The sequence below is a fragment of the Pelodiscus sinensis genome, chromosome 12 (genome assembly GCF_049634645.1).
Source record: "Pelodiscus sinensis isolate JC-2024 chromosome 12, ASM4963464v1, whole genome shotgun sequence".
NCBI lineage: Eukaryota > Metazoa > Chordata > Testudines > Trionychidae > Pelodiscus > Pelodiscus sinensis.
Genome location: NC_134722.1, coordinates 19,283,993 through 19,304,688, shown reverse-complemented (window position 1 = coordinate 19,304,688; position 20,696 = coordinate 19,283,993). Strand labels below are relative to the sequence as shown.

Here is a 20,696-nt window from a genome sequence, read left to right as displayed (position 1 = left end):
CTGAGTAGAGCTATCATTATGTTTACTAAGGCAGAAATGCCCTGTGAAAGCAAAGTAGGGCATTAATTGTACTCCATGATAGGATCTCCTTGGCTTTATTAACATTTCACTCTCTCCCCCCCCCCCCCCCCAAGATCCTGCTAGGTTTGAATCACAAAGCTTGACAAATAACACTTAGAAAACAGAAAGAAAATGGCCATTGCTTTACAATTTTTCAAAAAATTAAATACTATAAAAGGTTAATAAAATACCAAGACATCATGGGTGCATTTGTCAGTTTAAAATATCATTCGGTGAATGGTCATTTCATGGTTTGATTTGAAGTACAGTACAATGCCTTCCTTCCTTACTTTCATGATTTTCAAACTTCATTTCACAGCAGCATGATAGATAGCAGGTGCTGACTCCAATGGAAGTTTAGAGTCTTTTGAATATTTAATTGTGTAAATAAGGATTTAGCTATCTAACTTTCAATATCAACTTTTGAAAATGTTAGCTTTAGAAGTAGCATTAATAAAAAACAAGAGAGGTGAGTGAGTGTTCTGAAATGATTGTGGAAATGATTTTTACTGATTTTTATTTAAAAGGAAAGCATGGAAATTTATGTTCAGAAGAAAATCATAGTGTGCACTGTGTATGCAACAGAGGAATTGCTATTTGGTATAGTTAGATCTTCAAATGGCTATGGATTGCTATTCTCTTCTTACATACCTTTGGAAATCAGGGAATTTATATGTGCATCTTGAACCAACACTAATAATTTTGGCCTGCCCCCAACACATTCCAGTGGATTATCATGGAGCTTGAGTTTTTAGAGTGCGGAGGCTGAACTTTAAACCACATTCTGCTACACTCAGTCACTGTTCCTCACTTTATGGACCTTCAACGGTCTTTTTCTCCTCCTTCTGTACTTACATTTCACTGATGGGGAGCAAAATTATTTCTGCCTGCTTCCACCGCCAGGTAGCAGCGAATACCTGTTATCCATAAGTTATTACCTGATTTTTCTTCTTGTGTTTATCATGTTATTAATTCCCCTTCATAATATTAAAAATGTTAATTCAGTGTTTGCTAAGTCTTCTGTTTCCCAGTGAGAATAAGACCAAGCTGTTTAATCTTTCCACACAACTCACTGTAATTTTTGAGAATTGTTATCATTTTGATTACTCTGTAATGCACCTCCCAGAACAATTATAAACTCTGTAAACTAAAGCTGACGCAAGCTGTTTGTCAGAGATTCAGATTCTGGTGAACAGGCTTTTGTAAGCTTGTCTTAAAATTTTGTCCTTTCCACTGTGCCAATTGTAAGACACTGAAAGGCACACCTTTAGTGTCATTGCTGTGCTTGGATTGATACAAAGTCAGGATAGTGAGAAGCTATAAGAGAATCTGCTTATGATCGTGGAATGCAGCAGTACTGCTCAATGTAGAGGCCAGGGCACTAAATTCATAATTAGAGGCATATGTAGCAGGTGGGAAATAAAATGACCAGTGCAAATGAAAGTGCCATTCCTACACAGCCACTTGGATGGGTGGTCTCACGGAGGGGCTTGAGTCAGTGCTCTATGTTTGTATACAGGACCAGTACTCCCTCTGCCATTTTTTTATAACCTAGTCAACTGGCAAAACACAAGTCAGTTCAGAGGGGCTGATTACTCCCTAATCTTCAATGGCTACCTTCATATGCAAAGAAGAAGGAGCTTTGAGGAGTTGTCAGCCTTTTGAAATGACTCAGAGATGTTTGTTAGTCAACTGATTTATTTTTTTAAAACTGAGGGATCTTTCTGTCTCCTATAAGGTTTTCTCCTAAGCACCACCTATTTCTTGCTTTTTATCTTTCTTCCCCCTTGTTAAGAGTAAATTTTCAGAATGGCACCTTTCCTTTTTAAGGGTGATATCTGCCCCGGCAATGAAGTTAGGGGTGCAAATCAGAGTAATTACACCTCTTGGTGCCTCAGAGCAAGTACAGATCAGGTAGTGACAGATGTTACTATTGATTTCTCCTTGAAGTTTATTCTATGGACACAATTTAAGCCCACAAAGATGGAGGCCATTTTTGAGACCAATTGACAATACACCCCCTCGAAACTCATTAGGCTTTGATTAAGCTCTGTCTATAGCTGAATGATTGGGAGATCGTTTTTCTTTAAGAAGAGCTTACTAGCCAGGCAGATTTTCTCAAGCTCTACAGCAAATTGTATTCTCATGCCTCACACAATAAAACAGTCGTCCCATTTGATTTATCTCACAGACTTCTAGTCAGACAGTCTAATGTTCTGTTTGCCGGTTTCACAGCACACTGGACTGCAGGTTCTAAGAGAGGGTTCTACACTAAATGCCATATAGGTGGGTATGCTTTAACACTTTTTCATTGAATAGCTACTGGGGGGCTGCGTCCCTGTTCTCTGTGCTTGTCAACCCCCCTCTCTCTGGGGGTAGGCAGCCCCAGCTCTATCCTTGGCTGCTGGGGAGGGCCAGGCTGTGGTGTGGCAGCCCTGGCCTGCCCCTTCTCACCCCCAGCTGCTGGGCCAAGGCCAGGCTAGCCCCAGCTCTCCCCCTCACCTAGCTTTCGGGCCAGGCTAAGGCTGTGCTAGCCCCAGCTCTACCCCCTTTCTTTCTCCCCCAGCCGTGCCTGCCCCATCCCCTTTAGCCCTGGCCACTGGGGAGGGCAAAGGCTGCACTAGCCCCAGCTCTCTCTCCCCCCAGCCACTCTCTCCCCCAGCCACCCGCAACACTCTGGGAATATCTGTATGTGTATATTAGGTATTTGTGTATAGTAGATGTTTGAATGAACTGAGGCTCCATGTGGTAATGAGGAATGAGGGGAAAGATTGAAATGGGACCCATTTCTTTAAGGGATGGTAATGAGATTGGAATTCTGTGACAAAGGGGTATATTGCATTTAAAATGAATTTAGGCTTGTGCAAGGTGCTGGGTGGACATTTCTGGTGATTTAAGTCCTCTCTGGAAGATTCCAGGGTATGTCTACACTATCACCCTAGTTTGAACTAGGGTGGTTAATGTAGTCAATCGAAGTTGCAAATGAAGCCCGGGATTTAAATATCCCGGCTTCATTTGCATCTTGCCGGGCGCCGCCATTTTTAAATCCCCGGTAGTTCGGACTCTGTGCCCGCAGCTACACGCGGCACAGAGTAGGTAGTTCAAATTAGGCTTTCTAATTGGAATTACCGTTACTTCTTGTGGAACTACCATTACTCCTCATAGAAAGCCTAATTCAAACTACCTACTCCGTGCCGCGTGTAGCCACGGGCACGGAGTCCGAACTACTGGGGATTTAAAAATGGCGGCACCTGGCAAAATGCAAATGAAGCCCGGGATATTTAAATCCCGGGCTTCATTTGCAACTTCGATTGACTATATTAACCACCCTAGTTCGAACTAGAGTGGTAGTGTAGACATACCCCCAGATATGATGCCAGATTAGCTTGCTAAGAATTAGACTGAGACCACCAACCAATTTCGCTAGGCCATCAAAGAGCTTTTGGATGATAAATTATTTTCTTTTCCATGCTTAGTTGGATAAGGACTAGACACTAATTGGCAATGCATAACATTCCTTTCCCTTGTTTCCTAGCCCATACAGTATCCTGGGACACTTTTATAATATGACAGTTTGATTGAGGAAGCAATTTGAACCATGAAACCTTGTGTTTAAACAAGGCAGGGAGCATCCTATGCTTTCTGCTTTTATGTGCTACCTAGACTGATGGGGTCCTGGTAGGGACTGGGAACTGTACGTTCTACTTTATTGTAAAGATGTAATAGCAAAATTTAGGTCCAGCAAGGTAGGTTAGTTGGCAAGATAAAATCAGAGGACAATACAGAATGTATTGCAGTAATTCAGATACTTTAGTCTCTCTGCACTTCCCCAAACTAGTTTGTTCTCTACATCTGAGGTATACAAAATGGCAGGGAATTGCAACTTGTAAATTCTATCACTTTGGAATTCTGGTGTAGGATTCTATGAGAGAGAAAGAGAGAGGTTCATGTGGCCAAGTTCAAATACAGTTAGAACTGTTCCAAGGGTCCAGAGGGATCAGAGCCAATGTTTCAGTCAAGCAATATTTCTGCATAACAATAGAAGTACTACTGGGCAGATGAGCCTGGTTACCTAAAATTAGGCTTTTAATTCCATATTTGGTACCTACGAAAAAATGACCAGACATTATGTGAAGAACGTTGTTTGGAGCATTGAAAACAAGTGGATTATCAAGGAGATGTTTCCACCACCCGTACAAGATGTGTTGTGTCAGGGAAAAAAGACAGTGAGCTCTGCCCTCTGCTGCTTGAGACCACTGAGTAACCCCATCATAACCAATCTTGTGGAAAACATTTTTTCAGCAGAAGTTTTGAAATAGTTCTCCTCTCCCTTCCAACCTTCTGTTTTGGGGTGGGGAGAATATTTTGATTGATAATTGGATCAATTTTAGACTAAAATGATTGTGGAAAACTAGATTCATGTTTTTGTTCATGGTATATTGGTCTGGATCACGTCAGAAGTATCCAGTCTTTGCTTACACTTGACTGTTCTTCACATAAATATGGTATGGTTATATGATATTAACTATAGATTTTGTGAAACAAAATCCCTCTGTTCTGTTGAATGATATTATTTATAGAGACAATGTGTGTGCATATAAAATAATACTCTCCATTTGTCCCCATTGTTGTCTGTCTAGTTGTGAATAATGTTTTACTAGTCATCTTGTATCTAGTTCCCTAAACTATGTCTGAGGCTTAGTTTGGACCTCCCTGGTCTGGCACCATTTGAACCTGACCAGTCCAAATGAGAGAATTTTCCAGACCAGAAGAGTTGTCCCCTGCCACTGCCCTAAGCCAGCTAGCCTCCAGCCTCTGGCTCCTTCTACTCCCTCCCCAGCCAGGCTATCTGTCCTGCTGCCTCCAGCTCCCTGGCCCTGGGCTTTCATCAGCATCCAAGGTTCTCCAGCCCCCAGTCCTGTGCTGCCATGTGTGGCTGGGATTCTCTAGCCCTTGGCTTCATGTTGTCATGGATGACAAGGCTTCTTCAGCCTCTGGCCGTGCACTGCCACGGGCTGCTGGGGGTCTCTAGCCCAGGCCCAGCACTTTTGTGGGATTCTAGTCTCGCTGCCCCCACCTGGGCTGCTGGCCCTCCGGGGGTATGTCTACACTACCCCGCTAGTTCGAACTAGCGGGGTAATGTAGGCATACCGCACTTGCAAATGAAGCCCGGGATTTGAATTTCCCGGGCTTCATTTGCATAAGCGGGGAGCCGCCATTTTTAAATCCCCGCTTGTTCGAACCCCGTGTAGCCGCGCTACACGGGGTTCGAACAAGCGGGGATTTAAAAATGGCGGCTCCCCGCTTATGCAAATGAAGCCCGGGAAATTCAAATCCCGGGCTTCATTTGCAAGTGCGGTATGCCTACATTAGCCTCCTAGTTCGAACTAGGAGGGTAGTGTAGACATACCCCTACTTATTAGGCTCCTGGGCTCTGTGGTCCTTCTAGATGATGGATGTTGCCAGACAGAGAGTTTTGGTTTTCAGAGGTTCAATCTACCATTTTCCATTTGCTCCTGTGTGGATCTCTGCATCTTGAGAGAGGCCTCCACAATGAAGAAGGAGTGCCAAAAAAGGAGCATATCCAAGAAGGGATTCCATGTAGGAGTGTGGGACACCTGTGTATACAGAGCAGGAAGGTTCTTGCACAGATCTGAAGGGCACATCCTGTGCCATTGTCATGTGGTAGTTCTTTTGACTGAGATTCTGAGTGTGAGTTGTTCAGGTAAAGTACAAAACCATAAAATACAAGTTGTAATGGATTATCAAAGGAAGAAACACAAGATAAAAATAGGAAAAAAATGCTCTTAGAAGAGCATTAGTTCCACTATTATATCTGTGTATGAGAGGGGTCGGGAGTGAAAATGAATAGCGCTGCAGGTAATTTGAATAACTATGAACACGGAAGATATCCTGAGCTCCATGAGTTAAACTATGTACTTTGCTACCCATGGTGGCATACTTCAATTGGCTTATATTTGGCACAGTATGTCTTTAGATTACAGAAAGAAACACTATACATGGTGCTCTTATTGCTCCTCTCAGGCTTAGCAATTAGGAAAAATAAAAAATTTACCAGAGCCTATGCTCTCAGAGTAGTAAACATGGGGGAAATTAAGGGACAAGAAAATTATAGCAGCTTCAGTAAACCACTATAATTAAGGCTGGATTGCATTTTATATTATAACGTTCGTGAAGCAAAATGTTGAAATAAGTGAGAAATGAAAAAGCAGATATTAGATGAGGCTGAAACTTGGCAGGGTAAATCTGATATATTTCTTCTTTTGCTGAAAATAATTACACATTTATTTGGCAATTTCTTCCCTTATGTATCCCTTTCCTGCGAGGTGATGTGACATCCTGAGAGGATGATGGGCACAGTCTCTGAGCTTGCTCAAGTTCAAGGATTGCAAAGTGAGGAAAGATTCCCACACAAAGGCCATGGGGAATCTTGCCCTCGATAAAGGCTGAGTGGGATTTTTGTAGGCATTGTATAATATATCATAGAATTCTAGAACTGGAAAGAACCTCAAGAGGTCATTGAGTCCAATCCCCTGCCCTCATGGCAGGACCAAGCACCATCTAGATCATCCGTGATAGATGTCTGTCCAACCTCCAGTGATAGAGATTGCACTACCTCCAAAAGCAATTTCCAGTGTTTAACCATCCTGACAATTAGGAAGTTTTTGCTAATGTCCATCCTAAACCTCCCTTGCTGCAATTTAGCCCATTGCTTCTTGGTTCTATCATCAGAGGCCAAGAAGAATAATTTTTCTCCTTCTCCTTGTAACACATATTTAGAGACTTGAAAACTGCTGTCATGTCCCCCCAGTCTTCTCTTTTTTAAGCTAAACATGCCCAATTCTTTCATTTTTTCCTCAGAGCTCATGTTTTCTAGACCTTTCATCATTTTGGTTGCTCTTCTCTGGACCTTCTCCAATTTCTCCACATCTTTCTTGAAATGCGGTGTCCAGAACTGGACACAATACTCCAGTTGGGACCTAATCAGTGTAGAGTAGAGCAGAAGAATGACTTCTTGTGTCTTGCTCACAACACTCCTGTTAATGTCCTATTAATATCCACTAAAGACAAACCTATGGGTGCTTTTATCTTTTGACTTTGGGATCTGAGTCCATGCAAAAGAATTTGAAAGGAATTATTACCTTTTAGAGAGAGGTTATTTTCTAGGAAGAAAACTTATTTTTTGGTATTCTATTAATGTCACATAGGAACCACTAAAATCCAAAAAAAGCAAAATGATCTTGCAGTAGAGAATTCTCAGTGATGACAAAGATACAGGCCAGCTGTCAAAGGTAACAACAAGGCCACTGTATCTTTAATCTGTGTATAATCAAACATGCATAGTGGCATTTTCAAAAGTGTTCAGGATTTGCCAAACTGTACTACCCATGTACTAGCGTTCCCTTTGTGTTTTAAACTAATGCCTCAAACCTCCCACCTCCATGTTCCAGTCATGACACTGACATAAATATCATGAAAAAACCCTAAATTAATATAAGACTCTGCCAAATTAGCTTTTGGTCTCTGAGACTTTAGGGGGGCAATATTTTAATGCTCCTTTTGTGCACTTGGATTAAAAAATGGCAACTGAGGATTCCAGGACTTGGGCTTTAAGCAGAACACCAAATATATGTCAAAACTCATGATACAATCACAAGATTTGGTAACTTTGCCCAAGTCTGTTTCCAGTGAACTCAGTGCTAAATTGACTTCCCTGGGAGCAAAGTTAGGCCAACCCTGAGCATGTCTGAAAATGCCACTTAAACTGTATATTGATTCTATTCCCATTCAAGACAATGACAAAATACTCATTGACTTGAATGAGATGAGTACTGGGCCCTTTATCTTTAAATTCCTTTATATGTGGGCCAAAAGCATAGGCTCTCTTGTTCTTATCTGCAACAGTATTACTAACTCTCATAATTGGATCACAAGGCTAGCAATATCTGATGCCTTAGAGTGCCTGCTCATGAAATGAAGTGAAAATGGGAGAACCCTAACTTTCATTTAAAAAAAAAAAAGTTTCTAGCCTGCTTACTTGCAAAGAGGTGGAATATCTGAACACTAAAAGCTCCAAAACTGAAAAGTAAATAACATAAAAAGATGCTGGAATTTATTATGTTAAAATTCTCCTGATTTTTGAACATCTGGGATTGTCCGTGCTTCTGTATGAACAAACACAGTTAGGGGTGAATGTATGAATCTGCTGGCATTGGTGTAGTCTGTTTGGGGAGTCAATGAAGGGTCCCATTGGGAACTACTCAAGGATGTTACATACCTCAGTGCTATATGGCTGTCACAGGTGTTGCTATTCAGTGCATGGTTCAGGATGGGAGAGGGCTGGGGGGGGAGGGGAGGGAAAGTAATAAGGCTATGGGATCCTTTCCGCTTCCTTCCTTTTGTCTGGCAGGGTTATAGAGAAGACAGTGAAAGGAGATGCTACAGCTTTTTGCAGACACTCTGCCAACTCTTCTGTACTGCCTCTGAGAGCCACCTTATAAGGTCCTGGCTGCTGGGTGCATCTGGGAGTGTCAGAGGCAATCTCTCGCCAGCCGTGGCCAATGTGTTTCTTGCTTGACTGGTGGACAGACTCCATATGAAACTCTGCTGTAGGCAGCTCTGCACCTTTTCTGACTATCCCTGCCACTTCCTAATTCAAAATACAGGACTATGTAGCACTTTAAAGACTAACAAGATGGTTTATTAGATGATGAGCTTTCGTGGGCCAGACCCACTTCCTCAGATCAAATAGTGGAAGAAAATAGTCACAACCATATACACCAAAGGATACATTTTAAAAAAATGAACACATATGAAAAGGACAAATCAAATTTCAGAACAGAAGGAGGATCGCGGGGGAGGGGGAGGTGAGGAAGTAGGTCTGGCCCACGAAAGCTCATCATCTAATAAACCATCTTGTTAGTCTTTAAAGTGCTACATAATCCTGTATTTTGCGTCAGCTACACCAGACTAACACAGCTACATTTCTATTACTTCCTAATTCAGAGAGTCTGGGAAAGATAGGGCCCAGCCACTGGCTTCCAGCCTCTTTTTCCCTTTTGGAGACTGGTTCCAGGCCACTCAGAGGCTGTCTCTAGACTACACAGTTCTTCCAGAAAAATATATGCAAATTGCAAACTGCAATTTGCGTAGCTTTTTCCGCTTCTTTTTTCGGAAGAAGTTTTCCTGACATTTGGCTTGTCTACACGGGGCCAAATGTTGGAAAAAAACCCTTGAGGTTTACAGGGATGCTGAAAAAAAGTGTGTGCTCTTCCAAAAAAATTTTAGGAAGAGCAGATGCATTCATTGGACTCAGCAGAGTTTTCTCGGGATACCTCCAGTATCCCTGAAAAACTCTGCAGTCTATATGTACCCAGAGAAAGGGGGCCTTGAGAAGGGGAAAATTAGGAAAAGAAACAGGGAAAGGGGAACCTTGGAATGGTAGCGTCTAGAGTGTGTTGGAGGAGACTTGAGGAGCATGGAGAATCTTGAGGAACTGGTAAGATAGGGAGGAAAATCCGTGGGGAGGGCCTGGACACAGAAGAGGTGGGATCTGAGGGTGTTGCATCTGTGGGGCAGGTATGGGGCAACAGGGGAGCAGGGGCTTTGAGACAGATTCAGGGACCATTGGGAAGCAGAGGAGTGGTCTTTGAGAGAAGTAATAGATACAGGTCCCTTGGGATGATGGGAATGGGGAGACAGACTTGGGAGAGCACTTGTTGGGGTGTAGTAGGGTGTAGAAGAGCTTGAGAGAAGAGGGGTGGAGACAGAACAGCAGAAGCAATGAAGAAGAGAAATGGGTGAGGTTGGGGAGAGGTGACAGGGACTTACAGGGAATGGAGGAGAAAATTGGAGAAAGGGAGGAGAAAAGAGGAAAAATGAGGAGGCTGGGAGATAGAGGTATGTTTGCAGGAGGGGGAAGGAAGAACGTGGGGTGTTTGACAGCAGTGAGCGTATATGGGGCTTGGTTGTTATTGGTAGCAATGCGGTAGGTAGGAACTTGTATTAGTATGAGCCTCATTGAGGTAAGGCCTCATGGTACTGCAGAGATGTGCCCTCTTCCCTCACCTATCTCTCTGAGTTTGCATTCAGACACCAGGGAAAACCCCTCAGGCTGCATGGCTCAGGTCCGTGCTCCAGTCTTGCATGTGGCCTCTGTTTTGGGCAGTGGCTCCTATATCTGCAGTAAAGGAGCTTAATTGCTCGTCACACTGATCAGTTAGGGTTTACCCAAACCTGAGCATAACAATGTATTTACAAATGCATTGGCCCCAACAGGGGTGTTCCATATGTAGTTTTTGGCTGTGAAATTGTCTCTTGGAATATAAAATGGAGCAGGTTACAGAAATGAGCATTGAGTTATGCTGACAAGTCACCATCCCAGTACAGATGAATGATGGATTGAAAGAGAAGGTAGATGTCACATCAGAGCAAACAACCATGTTAAATGAAATGGATCACATCCTTCAAGTGCAAAGATATTGTATAATCAAACATGGCATCCAATTTCCTGCCCACCGACGTACACAGGTGTGACTTTCCATTGACTTCAGTGGCTGGCTGACTGGGCTACTAGGGATTTCTATACTGAGATACAATTTATATTCTTGAAGATGGACAAAAGTCTCTGTGTGGTTCTTTCATTGGCATCAACGGTAGCTTGTGTCTTATGAAACATGCCAACCCATTACAGAGAATCTTCCAATTCTTTTCTCATATGCGGCAGACAGCGAAAACACTTCCTTGCTATTTTGGAAGATTAGGCTATTTACTCAATAAATCCACAGCCAGAATCATAATCTTGCACTTCAGAGCATTTAGACTTGTCTAAAGCTGTACTCTAAATATATTTAACTTTTGCAATGATTAAAATAAGTCACATAAGAACAGCCATACTGGGTCAGACCAAAGATCCATCTAGCCCAGTATTCTGTCTGCTTAGAGTGGGTCAATGCTCAGAGGGAGTGATCACAACAGGTAATAATCATATGATCCCTCTCCTGTCATTCGTTTCTAGACAAACAGGCTACATCTACACTGCAGGCTTCTTGTGCAAGAACTGTTTTGCAAAAGAGTTCTTGCACAAAAAGTCTTCCACAACAGCTCATCCACACTGCCATGTGCCTTTGCGCAAGAGCGTCCATGGTAGTGTGGACACTCTCTTGCGCAAGAAAGCTCTGATGGCCATTTTAGCCATACTGGTTTCTTGTGCAAGAAATTCATGTTTCCTATCTACACTGCCTTCTTGTGGAAGAGCTCTTGAGCAAGAGGGCTTATTCCTCATGGGGAGAGGAATAACTCTTCTTGAAGAAGCCCTATTTTCTGACGGTGTACTGTAAATTTACTTGCGCAAGAATGCATGTGCATTCATTTGCCCAGTCACTTACGGTGAGATCTTATTGAAGCTCTACACCAGGGATGTCCAAACTTTTTTCAAAGAGGGCCAGATTTGATGAAGTGAACATGCGTGAGGGCCGACCATTTTGCCTGACATTCTTTGAACCATTAAAATTAAATGCAAATTAACTATTTTATGCAAAGTTTATTGCAAACGGCAAACGACATAACACCAACTATATATGTTGTGTCCAAATATATTTATAACTGATTTAGACCAACTGACATTAACTGAGATTTTACAATGTATTCATCTCAATTGAAAAAAAAACTTGCCTACACTAATGTGAAGGGTGAAACTGAGATCTGGACTGCAGTACATAGGCTAGGTCTGGTTCAAAGGCAGTGGTTTTGATGCACAAAATGTCACGCAGGTGAGAGTCACTTAGTCTTGTCCTCACGCGGTTCTTGTTAAAGTTCATAGCAGAGAATGTCTTCTCACACATATATGTGGAGCCAAACAAGCTCAGCATTTTCTTAGCCAATGTTCGAATCTCTTGAAACCGGCTCTTATCCAGTTGGCGGTAAAAGTTCACAAGAGAGAGCTGTTGGTGACGACTGCGTAACTCGCTGTCACAATGCAGCTCAATGAGCTCGAGCTGCAGCTGATCTGGAGCATCCTCGGGGTCAACAGAGAATGGAGAGGAGAAAAGGCTGATCTCCTTTTCAATAGCTGCAAAGTCCTGAAAGCGCCGTTTAAACTCCCCAGCCAGAGATGCAATGTCTGCTGCATACCTGCTCGTTTGCGCACTGATATTGTCCTGTGGAAAACTGTTCATTATTTCCTGCAACGCTGAAAAATGTATGGTATTGGGCTGTGTTTGTGACAACTGCCTTATGAAAAGTTGCAGCTTTGTCCCAAAGGCTTTGAGGTGTGAATAAAGCTGGTTCACCGCTGCATCTTTCCCCTGAAGACTCGTGTTCAGTACATTCAGATGCTTTGTTATGTCAACTAGAAACCCCAAATCAGCCAGCCAAATAGGATCAGATAGTTCTCGCATTGGTTGTCCCTTTGTTTCCAAGAATTCTCCGATTTCCTTTCTGAGAGAGTAGAAACGCTGCAGTGCAGACCCCCGACTGAGCCATCTTACATCGTTGTGATATAAAACATCTTCGTATTCAGCCTGGATGTCCAGTAGAAACTGTTTAAACTGGCGGTGGCACAGGGCTTTAGAGCGAATAAAATTAATAGTCTTTAGCACCGGTTTCATAACATGATCATATTTGAGATGTTTAGCACAGAGAACTTGTTGATGAATGATACAATGGAGTTTAATAGCTTTGCCTCCTTCTTCGATCACCTTGTTACAGATTAGGGTTGATAATCCACTTCGTTCACCAACCATGGCAGGTGCCCCATCAGTAATAATCCCAGTAACTTTGTTCCAAGGCAGTTTCATGTCATCTATGGCGGAACTAACAGAAACAAATAAATCTTTTCCTCTTGTTTGGTCCGTAAGGCTCTGGAGGTCAAGTAGCTCTTCAGTCACATTCATTTCATCGTCCACCCCTCTCATAAAAATCAGCAACTGAGCTGTGTCAGATAGGTCCGTGCTTTCATCACAGGCTATTGAAAAGAAGTCAAAATCCACTCCTTTGGATGTCAACTGTCTCTTAATATCTGATGAAATCTCTTCAATTCTCCGTGCTACAGTGTTACGAGCCAGGCAAATGTTGGCAAACTCTTGCTTCTTCTCGGGACAGATATTCTCAACCATTTTCATAACGCATTCTTTGATAAAGTCACCCTCAGCAAAAGATTTGCAATTTTTAGCAATTAACATTGCCACCTCATAGCTCGCCCTTGTGGCATTTTCATTTGACTCACGGGCTCTTATGAAAAATTTCTGTTGTGACATTAAAACAGCTTCAAGTTGCTTCAACTTTTCACTGCGGTCGTGCCCTGTAAGCTTGTCGTATGTGCTATGTCTCGACTGGTAGTGTCTCTTTACATTAAATTCCTTATAAACAGCCACAGTCTCTTGGCATATCAGACAAACACAGTGATTCTCTATTTCAGTGAAGAAATATTCCACTTTCCACCTGTCCTGGAAGCGGCGGCCCTCACTGTCAACTTTCCTTCTCTTATTTACAGTCGCCATTTTTTTAAATTGACCAGAAGGGGAAGGGATCATGTGAGCACAGTGCCAGAGGTTTAATACACTGCCCAAGTAATACACTGCACTAATACACTGCCCAACAAGAATTCTCTTGCCTTTGTGGCTGTTTGTGGCGAAGTCTCTAATGATGAGCTCCACGTGCCTGAGCCCGTTTGTGGCGAAGTCTCTAATGTTCGCAGCTCCACGTGCCTGAGCCCGCCAGGAAGCTGACAGTGCGCAGGGCCAATCACAGACACTGAGCTTGAGCAGCTGCGGAGTCCGTCCCTGATCTCAGCAGCTGCGGAGTCCGTCCCTGCACTCTCAGCCCCAAGGTAGAGGGCTTGCAGGGTCAGAGGCGGGCGGAGAGTGCAGGGCACGCTGGCCTCACGGCGGCCCGGGGTCAGGGTGAACCCGTAGCCAAGCGGGGGAGCGGGGCTGCGGACGTGCCCTACATGGAGGACTTTAGGACCGCAGCGGCCGCCATGGACGGCGGCGGCGCGGCCGGAAGCGGCGCCAGTCAGAGGAGCGCCGGGGAGCCAGGAGAGTGGGAGGAAGCGGGGGCTGTCCCTGCACTCTCAGCCCCAATGCGGAGTGCAGGGGCAGGGTTTGGGACCGCGGCGGCGGTGGCGGCGGCGGTCCGAAGCGGCGCGCTGAGCGCGCCAGTTAAAAAAAGCACCGGGGAGCCGGGAGAAGCGGGGGGCCGTATTAAATCCGACCGCAGGCCGCATTTGGCCCGCGGGCCGGACTTTGGACATGCCTGCTCTACACAGTCTGATTTAGTCTTAACTATCTTGAGCAGTTTGGTATCATCTGCAAATTTTGCCATCTCACTGTTTATCCCTTTCTACAGATAATTTATAAATAAGTTGAATAAGATTGGCCCTAGTGTGGACTCTTGGGGGACACCACTAGTTACCTCTATCCATTCTGAAAACTGACCATTTATTCCTACCGTTTGTTTCCTGTCTTTTAACCAGTTATACCCTGAGAGGACCTTCCCTCTTATCCCATGACAACTTACTTTACTTAAGAGTCTTTGGTGAGGGACCTTGCAAAGGCTTTCTGGAAATCTAAATATACTATATCTACTGGATCCCCATGTTTGTTGACCCCCTCAAAGAACTCTAGTAGATCAGTAAGGCATGATGTCCCTTTACAGAATCTATGTTGACTTTCCCCCACAAATTATGTTCTTCTGTTTCTGTGACAATTTTATTCTTTATTATATTTTCAACTAATTTGCCCGGTACTGATGTTAGACTTACTGGTCTGTAATTGCCAGGATCACCTGTAGGGCCTTTTTAAATATTGGCATCATATTATCTATCTTCCAGTCACTAGCTACAGAAGCTGATATAAAGGATAGGTTACAAACCACAGTTAATAGTTCCGCAATGTCACATTTGAATTCTTTCAGAACTCTTGGGTGAGTGCCATCTGGTCCCGGTGACTTGTTCTGGTAAGTTTATCAATTTGTTCCAAAACCTTCTCTACTGACACCTTAATCTTGAACAATTCCTCAGATTTGTCACCTAAAAATGTACACATTTTTGCACATCTGCAGAGTTGATATCTTGGCTGATTTGTATACTTTGTCTTTGTATAATTTTGAATATGTAAAAAAGACTGGCCTATACAAAATATGAAGAAGATAAAACTTGAATGGTAGGGCAAAATCCCACAATTACATAAGTTGTAATATCCCTGTATGGTGTCAAACATTGTTGCCTGTATTTACTGCAGCAGCAACATTTTTATTATAATACTTAAAATCAGCACTTAGTAGTATCAAAATGTAGGGATGGATTTATATGAAAGCATCCTGTATTTGAAAGTTAACTTCACAATATTTTTTCTTTTTTTGTAATAGCAGCTAATGCTATGAGCAAAATCAGTTCCAAAACTGTACTCATATTGCATGTTGAACAACTGCTGCTTTAAGAAGGAAGGAAGGAAATAAATAAATAAATTTCCTGTAATGGTTAACAATTGCTTAGGACTAACTTGGAATGTGAACAAATATTTCCAGATTTCTATACAGGGATTCTTAATATCTACAACATGTGCAATCTATCTATCTATCTATCTATCTATCTATCTATCTATCTATCTATCTATCTATCTATCTATCTATCTATCTATCTATCTGTAAACATTAGTTTGTTGAGCTTATTGGAAATGATTTATACACAAAAAGATTTTAGAGATGGGAATATTTATATTTTGTGATGTGATATTCTTTAAGAGGAACAAATGTATTGACTAAGGGTGTGTGTGTGTGTGTGTGTGAGAGAGAGAGAGAGAGACAGAGAGAGAGAAAAGCATTAATATCCATATGAAAATGAATTGCTCGCCCTCTACTCTGTTTGTGTGTTGTTTTGTATTGAATTAATAACATCTTTTAAGTGGTATGAATAAATTAGATATTAATTTGTGTGAGAGAGAGTAACCATCAAAGTTTATGTATCAATATGATTCTCAGATGTAGGGTGGATTCCTGAACTTTTCTCACACTAAATCAGGTAATGTTTAATTTATGATTTTTTTCCTCAGGATCTAGTTTATTAAAATATCAATACATCCCATGCTCCATAAGCTTGAAAAGGTCACAGATTCTTATTTCCTGGGAGGTGGTATTGCTCAGACAAAGTTTGGGTTATCAAAGAAGTCCACTGCAAAACCAAACTAATTTTTGGGAAGTTGAAAAGTTCATGGCTAAATGCTAATGCACGTCCTCGATATTAGCAATAATGGATCTACTTCTGTGCAATGCACCTCATGAACACCTTAATTCCATTTATTTTAGCAGAAATAGAGGGTAATCAGCATCTCAGAACAAGTTCTCAAGATCAAAAATTGCTGAAACCTGAATCCATGTACTAATTTGCTTTGTGGTGGTAGGGAATTACAAATAGTAGGAAGAGTTTGGGATTTCACCTAGAGAATCTGAAGAAGCCACTAGATTGCAAGGCTTGTGGCACACAAGGGCCAAGGTCACAGTGTGCTTAGCATTACTGCTTATGCACTTCAATAAAACCAACTGAGTGAAATCTACCAGGTTTTCAGTCTCTGCGACTGGAGTCTTTTGTTTACAGCGAGGCAGTATAAAAGCAATGTTATTGTAAGGTTTGTTTCTCTTGTAGTAACATGATTAATTTTGAGGTAGGGGCATTAATATAGCATTGTGTGGTGCATTCTAAACCAGCCAATCTTGGTATAGTCTACCATTGTTCTGGAGTTGAACTGGGATATTTCCTAAGGGAGAAATAATCTCTAAGGCACTTGTCTAGTGTTTATTTTGCTGCCCAACCTTTCCCCATTGTGCAGGAGTGGACACCTTGGCCTTTCTCTACCTGGCCTCTATGAACATCTTATAGAAGAAAATTATATTCCAGTTTTATAGGTTAACAAATCCCATGGAAAAGAACGATTCCCTTATTATTTTATCAGGTTTAGAATAGTGTCCATAAAAGCAAAGCACATTTATATAGAACCCTACTGGCTGCATACTTATTAAATTTTGTAAGATTTCTTCATAGGGGCAGATGCTGGAACATAATGAGTTATAGGCAGAGTGCCTCTCTGTGATTTGGGGGGAAAGTGTGTGCATCTGTTTTGTTCACCCTGCTCCCCCACCACCTGGAAAAGGGAGAATGAAGAGCCAGGAACCATGGAAAAGGTTACCTGGAGTGGGATTTGAAGAGCCCATTTCAATGAATTCTTGCCCCTTGAAAGAGGCTCTCCACTTACTGCTTTCATCTGCAAATCATCTTAAACGTCTGTTCTGCATTGGGTCTAACCTGTTCAATAAATTAGTCTTCCCAATAAAGAGCCAGTTAATGGCCAATAAGGGGCTCACCGAAGAGATGATTTGGTGCCCAAATATGAATGCATATGAATTATTACTATGTAAAAAAGCTTGCACAGCCATAAGGTAAGAGGGAGGAAAAATCCATGTTTACTGTATTATTTTCAATGGCTGTGATACATAAACACTGACAAATACATTTGTTTTATTTATATGCTTGTTGTTTTAATGGTTTATTAGCAGGGATCCAGTCAAAGTTGGTAATAAAAAGAATGCAGCTTTAGCATGATTCAATGTGTGCAAACATTGCAGCAAAAGTATAAATAAGTCAAGGGAAATATGCGGTTGAGGCAAACACAGATAGTTGTGATCATTTTTCACACGCTGCCTTTATTTTTTCTTATTAAGCAACAGATGTGCCGAATGCATTTAAATTATTGATAAGTCGCATTGTATAGTACCCGGAACCTGCATAGAAATGTTCTATTGCAGAGGGGAGCTTGGATTTGTGTATGTTCATCAGATCTTATTAATCACTTTCTGTGGGAGGAATTTATTGTTCCAGCCCCTTAACTGCCCCTGTGGGAGGGAACACTGCTTTTTTAAGGCACTCAGTGCTAGTCACTGGAATTCTCCCATTCAGGAGAGGAAATCTCTGTAAGATTTTAAAGGACCAGGGCTCTATATTAGTATATTCTTCAATAGCCAAACACACTATCTAGGTGAAAGAACATAATATGTTTAAAAATATTGCTAGTTCATGCCAGAAACCATTGGCCAAGCAAGGTCGATGAGCAAGTGAGCACCGGATCAGTCAGTCACTGGTTTGCCTTTTTGGACCATTATCTTCATTTGTTGAGCTCTCTGTCAGAAAGGAGTATGAATAGTTAGAGTAGCTGTGCATGCGTCATGCATGCAAAAGGATTCTGAGCCCAAAGTTTTCTTTTTTGACCTCCTCTCCCTCGTCCTTGTTCCCTCCCTTCCTCTGGCTATCTTCTGGTATGTGATTAAGGAAAGAAATTAATGTTAGTAGTTTGACTTAGTGTTTCACTTACTTTGTCAATCTAGACAATAGTAGCAGCAGTCACCATTGTATTTTATTACCACTGCAAAACAGTACTCCCCAACCAATTCATTTATCTCTGCTTCTCTGTTCATTTGCCAGGATAGGTGCCATTCCTCCTGACTGTCACCATTTTCGTGGTTACTGTGCCTGCAGTAGAACATGTATGGCACCCAGAGCCACTATGCAGCCAAGATTTTGGAGGCATACCTGGAGAAGTGGCCCAGAACCCTGAGGTGAGACTGCTGCATGTGGAACTCATCCCACCCTCACGCTTTTCTGCCCTGAGGCACAGCCACTCTGCTTGCCTCTGGTTAATTTTTAAAAGAATGTAATTGTTCCTGCTCCTTCACCTCCCCATATGATCTCCTTCCTCTTCAAATGAAGAATGCTCGCTTCTATAGTATAGCACGCATCCTTCAGCTTCCTGGATGCATTAAGTGACATGCCATGGCATAAAGCATCGTGAAGCCTGAGCCATTTTGTTGGTATCTCGACATAGGAAAATCCATTTTTAAATCAGAAACCACATTGTTTTTAGACAAGTAACTCTTCTTAGACACTGATCAAGAGCAGCAGATGCTGGTGGGGCTCAAAAGTTCCCCAGATTTGTAGTGCAGCTTCTGTGATACTCTAAAAGGTACCATAACAGCTGTGCAAAGGCCCCTGGAGGAATGTCTGAGCCTTGAAGGCAGGTGCTAGCTGCCACAGTTCAATGGCTTCCTCAAAGCCCATTTGGGAGAAGCCTCTGAGCAAAGGGAAAAAAGAGAAACTTGAAATTAAAAGTTATAGTGCAACACTAAGTTTGTTTCAGTGCACTGTACACTGGTAACATGCAAACACAGTTCAAACAGAGCGGGTAGGTTTGTATTTATGAAAAAGGCCTACCAGGAAGGAAAGTCATGCCTTGTTTTAAATATAATTGATCACTTTGTCCTTTAAGTGACATCATGTGTTTGGAGCTGAGGGCTGTGCTTAAAATAAAGTAAAATGTTCTTGTTTTCCTTCCTCTTCATATCCTTAGTTTACTGCAATTGCATTTCTACAATCTCTGGTTGGCTTGAAGTCCCATTGAACTGTGTGTGTGAATGAAGGATATTTCTCTGGGGTCAGTGAAAACAGGGGGGAAAAAAAAACTCCTGAGGAGAACAACATAGCTTTATTCCACACAAATACAAAGGCCAATTGATGACATCAAAAATCATCTTATTTCTTTCACTATTGTCTCATTAGTCAGTCATTGGCTTTTAACATAAAAAAGTGACTTGCCACACGCATGTGAAGTTGTGTGAGCATTCAGCCTCTATCAGGATCAGCCCCTAAAGTAATCAAAATGCCAGCCATGCTGAGAGCAAAAGAAATCATTAGCGATGTGTGCACACATGTATTTCTCAGACTCGATAATTCCTCATGCCCCCTTGGAAAGGTGATTTCCAAGGGGCAATAACATTCTAAGCCTACTGTCTAGGGGTGACGAGGGATGTTAGCACTCCACGAGATAATGCTATTGGTCATTATGGCCAGATTGTGGCTCCAGTTTGCATAGCTGAGTAAATGGGTTCAAGGTCCTGGTTTTAAAAGTGCATGGCTGAGAGAAGCCTTCTCTGGGTGGCCACATTTCCTTTCATGTCATCAGGGTGAGGGGCAGAGCCTTGACTACCACACCCCTACCTGTTGTCTAGCCAGGGTAGCAGGGGAAGCCCAGTGCACTAGGTATGACCTGGTACAGGTCCTTCCTTCTTCTAGAAAGCAGGTTATCCCTTTGACTCTCAGCCTTCTGGGCTGTTCCAGAGACAGTGTGCCAATGTGCTGCCATGGCTCAGGTCTCCTGGCACCGACCTGTACCCCATTCATTCCTTCATTTGTTTAATTTCAGGTAGGGCTGGACAAAAGTAACATATAGCTTTTATTAATGTAGTGTACAAATTCCTTTGCTACTATATTTTATTACCATTGCAAAACAGTACTCCTTAATCAATTCAGTATTTTCCTTTCCTGTCAACATATATTCTATTTCATGCACTGTTATTCCCACTCAAATTTACATGATGTTTCATACTTTTAAAAAGCAAAAGACTATCCATTTAGCTGTGTTTTATCCTGACCTGTGAATAGGCTTTGGCTGTATGGAATTGCCTAAAAACCATCCAAGCATTCATCATCACTGCCTGATTTGCAGGCACAAGAGACTCTGGCTTTTTTGCTCAGGTGCAAAAATACTGCAATGTATTTGAATGAGATACTTATT

At 42.2% G+C, this 20,696-nt stretch overlaps 1 long non-coding RNA gene across 2 annotated transcripts in view; it reads left to right on the top strand.

The window, feature by feature from the left end:
• Positions 1-20,696, top strand: part of LOC112547007 (uncharacterized) — a 251,419-nt gene that overhangs the window by 213,925 nt on the left and 16,798 nt on the right. The window contains exons 1-3 of one of the 2 annotated variants that reach the window (XR_012906678.1): positions 1,933-2,346; positions 14,995-15,036; positions 18,551-18,684. This is a non-coding gene — a long non-coding RNA (uncharacterized LOC112547007). Of the gene's footprint in view, positions 1-1,932; positions 2,347-14,994; positions 15,037-18,550; positions 18,685-20,696 lie in introns of those variants that run through there. The other variant, XR_012906677.1, reaches the window with a different exon arrangement.